General features: G+C 44.4%; 1 pseudogene; it reads right to left on the bottom strand.

The window, feature by feature from the left end:
- Nucleotides 1-3,533: 3,533 nt before the first annotated feature.
- Nucleotides 3,534-4,147, bottom strand: LOC114227887 (60S ribosomal protein L15-like; annotated as a pseudogene).
- Nucleotides 4,148-5,499: the final 1,352 nt, after the last annotated feature.

Here is a 5,499-nt window from a genome sequence, read left to right as displayed (position 1 = left end):
CTATGGTAAGGAGTTTGCATTGGCTGCTAGATGACCCCAAAGTCAGGTGTTACTCTAACTCCCACAGCTGATCAACTCACCATTCAGTACCTGAGGCAAGACTGAGCTCAAGGGGCTTGACTCAGAGCCGACATGTAGAAGATTCTGGAATATGAGAGCTATCAGAGCCCTTGGAGGGCATTTAGGACCAAATTCTCATTGTGTAGATGGCAACACTGACGCCTGGAGAGGAAGAAGACTTGCTGGGAGCCCACTTTAAGAGGCAACCTAGTGCCCTATGCCTCTGCAGAAGACTGAGATGGGCTTTGTTTTGTAGAAGCCATTTTCTCTTCCTCTCAGGGCAACCAGCAGTATTTAGAGCTCTTTCTTTCTTTCTTTCTTTCTTTCTTTCTTTCTTTCTTTCTTTCTTTCTTTCTTTCTTTCTTTCTTCCTTCCTTCCTTCCTTCCTTCCTTCCTTCCTTCCTTCCTGGCACTTACTCCAGTGTTCTTCTTTTCAAAAGGCACATTTTCCATAACCTCAGCTCCCCATTTGCTCATCCTCCACTCTTCTATTGTGAACAGAGCAGGGAGGGGGCAGGGGTTGGCTTCCGGGCGGGGCCCAAAGCAGCTATTCCCAGGCCAGCAATTCATGTCTTCCAGGCTCACTGAAACTCCTGCCCCTGCCACAGCCCCAATCATGTTCTGTGGGCAAAGCACTCCTGCTGACATGGCCACAGCACTTCCCTGCCCTGGAAGGCCCCAGGACACACACTGGCAGAGTTGGCATGAGTTTCAGCCATCACCAAATCCAATCTCTCCATTGCTGGGATGGGAATAGTGAGGCCCAGGGAGGGGAAGGGATCCATCCAAGGTTAGGCCCAAGTTCTTACATGTGAACTAATTGTGTTCTGGCCTTTTGACTCTACCTGTCCCTGTCCCCACACCCCCATCTGCCTTACCCTCAGCTCACCATCTCCCGCACCATCGGCTGACTCCCTTCTATCTCTGTTGATGGAAGCACAAAGGTACCAAGGATTGAAGGGAAACCCTATGGAAAGAGGGTGGCCCAGTGCTCCCTGAGCACTGGCTGCAGGGGTAGGGTGAGGGGATCCTGTTTTATGCCTCTCTAATATAGCCAGTGACCCACCTGGGTTAGCCCTCTCTACTCACTCCCTGCATCTCAGGGCAGGGAGCTCAGCTGTGGATCCAGTTAGCGTCTCTAGGCTTACACCAGGGAAAATCCCAACCTAGTAAGCCTGTCTTTTATTTGGAAACTGAGGCCACCACATTTCTCTCACCTTAGGCCTGGAAGTAGCCAGTTTTAGAGTAGACAGTCCTGGCTCCAAATCCCAGCTCTGCTACCTCTAGCTGAGTAGACTTGGACAAAGCCCTTACAATCTCTGAGTCTCAGCCTCCCCATTTAAACATAAGAATTGCTACCTTACCACCTTGCTGTGAAGATTAAATGAAAGAGCATATGTAAAGTACCTGGCATATGATAGGTGCTTGACAAATGTTAGTCCTTCCCCCATACTTTGGGCTTGTCCCTCCAGCCCCACACTCAGCAAGCTCTGCCTGATTCTTGCCAGAGATCTGTGGAGTGAGGCTGGGAGCGGATATTGGCAAGAGTGTCCTGGCTCTGGGGAGAAGTGAAGGGAGCTGTGTCCCCAGTAGGCAGTCTTAATCCTTGAAACTCAGCAAGAAGCATGCACTAGGAAGCCAAGCCAGGAGAAAAGATGAAGGGTGTAGGAGATTGGAGGAAAGGAGGTGGAGGCAGGTGGCTTCGAAGCCTGTGGGAAGTCAGGACAGAAAGGAGAAGGAGAGGGCTAGACAGCATGGACACTCATCTCAGTGGTTCAGGAATTGCTAGACAGTTGGTAGAGACAAAGAATGAGGCCTCTGGGATGTAGGCTGTTTGGATCTTACTTGATGGCAACTCCTTTTAGCTCGTCCTGGAGCATAGGCTCTCTGTTTCACTGGAACCTACTCAGGCTCTAGCTGGGGACTCAGTCCAGCCCCATCCAGCTCCAGACACCTGTGCCCTCCCATCCATGCTCTGCCCCACTACCTGAGCCAGGCTCAGAGTTCGCTGCCCTCATCTCTGACCACCCCCCTCAAACCAAACCCCTGGCAACCTCCCTCACAAGGTTCTCTTTGGGTACATTATTCCCTCCAACCCAGAGACCCGAAAGCATCTCTGACTTAGACTTTACCAATTGTTCTTCACAAGGAATTCCTCTGTCTCCAAAATCATCAGCATTAGTTGCCAGAAAGAAACCTTAACTTTGGGTTCCAGGATACCTTTGGCTGAAATATATCCACTGGCTCACCTGGCCCCCATTGCAGCCAAGAGCACCCATCAGAGAGATGCCAAGCAGGGGTCAGTGAAGTCTGGGGACAGGAATGGTCCTTAGTCTTCAACTCAGGTAAGGACTGAGTCTGTGGCCTAGATCAGAGCTGAATCTGTAGCTGGGCTCAGTCTGTGGCTAGGGTATGGAAGTTTTTTAGGTTGCAAGCAACAGAATTCAACTGGCTAACTTGGGCAAAAAGTCAGATATTGGGTTGTTTTTTTAGAATTGATGTAAACATGACTCAGTTCCAATGTTACTGGTCTCCCTGTCTCCTTTCAAGTTTCAAATCTCTAGGAAAGGAATCCAATTGGCCCAGCCTAGGTAAAGAATCTCTGCTCCAGTTTCAGTCAAGTTAGCCATAATGCAGGGCCACACAATGCCAGTGGAAATGCTGGAGAAAGCAATTTGGCACCATCTACTAAAATTAAAAAGATATGCATCATTTGACCTAGCAATTCTACTTTTGTGACACGATTCCATGAAAATGAAGGCCCTGGCACCTAAGGACCTATAAGTACAAAGATGTGTGTAGCAGCATTGTTCATAGTATTTAAACACCCCTGAAAATCCTAATTATCTATCAGTAGTTGATAGTTGAATAGATTATGGCACACCCACATCATGAAATACTAGGCAGTCATTGAAAATTAGAGCCATACCAGTTGTTTTCAGGTGGTGTTATTTTCTTTTTTTGTTGTTTAGGATTTGACCATCTCTCTTTTTTATTTTCAGTTTTCAATTAGAGTTTGCATTCAATATTATTTTGTATTAGTTTTAGGTGTACAGTATAGTGGTTAGACAGTCATATACTTTCAAAGTACCCCCACCATATTTCCAGTACTCACCTGGCACCATACATATTTATTGCAATTATATTACATATGTTGTACTTCATTTTATTTTTATTTTTGCACTCCTTTTCCACAGAATTTACTTTATACCTATTATACCAAACAGCATTTTAAACACTGACATATAAACTCACTAATAAGATAAAACAAAGACAAAAGCATTTATCTTGTGACAAACAAGATACACCATCACTTATAGTCTTCAAACGTTATTGCACTTTAACTTTCATAGTTTCATAATATATTATGAAATCTGCAGGCAACTAGTTTTAACAAATTAAAGAACACTTTTAAGCAGACATGACTGTCCTACATTGTTTATTAGGTAAGAATTTGACAAACATTACTTATATTAGGAATAAAGGTGGAGCTGGAGAGTATTGAGATTTCTCCAAGCTGCACGGGGAGAATCACCAATAGTGTGGTGGAACTCGTGGCCCTTTCCAAGGCCACGGCTTTTGCGGCCTTCAGATGTCAGCCCTCTCATCTCTCTGTGCTTGTTGGACTGGTTTGGTGATCCACTAGGTATTAGGATTCCTTCTGATAGCTCTGTAGAATGGATCCATGAGGATAACCTCAAAGAATTTGTATGTGGAATCTTCACCAACCCAGTAAGAATTTAGGATGCTCAGAGCCCCACAGCGGTGTCCAGCTCACTCCTCAGCATCAGACTGAAGACTTCGAGTAAACTTTAGCTGGTTAACACCACGATGGACAGGCTTGCTGTAGGTTGCACCATTAGGAACAAGGTATTTGCAGCCACCACTGTGCACACAAATCCAATATATGGCATAACCTTGTTTGGTCTTTTATTTCAGCCTGTGAGCTTTATCGACCAGGTGGGGCTGGGGCCCTGTGGAGTGCAGAGAGATGGCTGTAGTGCCAACAGTCTACCCTGAGAAGGAAGCACATTACATCAGATTGCTTCTTTCTCCATAGCTCCTGGATGTATTTGTAAGCATCCATCTTGGCTTATCTCTGAAACAAAACTGATGGCTGTGGCCAGACTGAAAAGCCCTATGCTGTACTTTACATCCCCATGACTATTTTCTATCATTCTGTACTTCTTAATCACTTTACCTTTTTCACCCTGTCCCCTAAACCCCCTCCCCTCTGGCAACCACTAGTCTGTTCTCTGTGTCTATGAGTCTGTTTCTATTTTGTTTGTTTAATTTGTTCTTTAGATTCCACAAATAAATGAAATCTTATGGTATTTGCCTTTCTCTGTCTGACTTATTTCACTTAGCATAATACCCTCTAGGTCCATCCATGCTGTCACAATGCTAAGATTTCATTCTTTTTTTATGGCCAAGTAATATTCCATTGTATTCCTGTACCACCACTTTAAAAAAAAATAGTCTTTATTGTTTAACATATGACATGGGTCTTTTTTCCCCCCATTGACCTCTCCCCAGCCACTCCTACCTCCCAGCACATGCCCTCTACCCCCCTACTGTCTATGTCCATTGGTTATGCTCATATGCATGCCTACAAGTCCTTTGGTTGATCTCTTAACCCCTCACCACCCGCCCCTGCCTTCCCTCATAGGTTGGACAGTATGTTCGATGCTTCTATGTCTCTGGTTCTATTTTTGTTCATCAGTTTATGTTGTTCATTATATTCTACCAATGAGTGATATCATGTGATATTTATCTTTCTCTGACTGGCTAATTTCACTTAGCATAATGCTCTCTAGTTCAATCCATGCTCTTGCAAATGGTAAGAGTTCCTTCTTTTTTACAGCAGTATAGTATTCCATTGTGCAGATGTACCACAGTTTTCTAATCCACTCATCTGCTGATGGGCACCTAAGCTATTTCCAAATCTCAGCTATTGTAAATTGCTCTGCTATGCACATAGGGGTGCATATATCCTTTCTGATTGGTGTTTCTGTTTTCTTGGGATATATTCTTAGAAGTGGGATTACTGGGTCAAATGGGAGTACTATTTTTAATTCTTTGAGGAAGCTCCATACCTTTTTCCACAGTGGCTACACCAGTCTGCATTCCCACCAGCAGTACAAGAGGGTTCCTTTTTCTCTGCATCCTCTCCAGCACTTGTCCTTTGTTGATTTGTTGATGATAGCCATTCTGACAGGTGTGAGGTGGTACCTCATTGTCATTTTAATTTGCATCTCTCAGATGATTAGTGACTTTGAGCATGTTTTCATACGTCTCTTGGCCTTCTGTATGTCCACTTTAAAAAAGTATCTATTTAAGTCCTTTGCCCATTTTTTTTATTAGATTGCTTATCTTCTTTTTGTTAAGTTGTATGAGGTCAGTATAACTTTTGGAGATTAAACCCTTATCGGAGATAAC

This window comes from Eptesicus fuscus, chromosome 1 (genome assembly GCF_027574615.1).
Source record: "Eptesicus fuscus isolate TK198812 chromosome 1, DD_ASM_mEF_20220401, whole genome shotgun sequence".
Lineage (NCBI taxonomy): Eukaryota > Metazoa > Chordata > Mammalia > Chiroptera > Vespertilionidae > Eptesicus > Eptesicus fuscus.
Note: the sequence above shows the minus strand (reverse complement) of the source record. Positions and strands in the feature narration are given on the sequence as shown.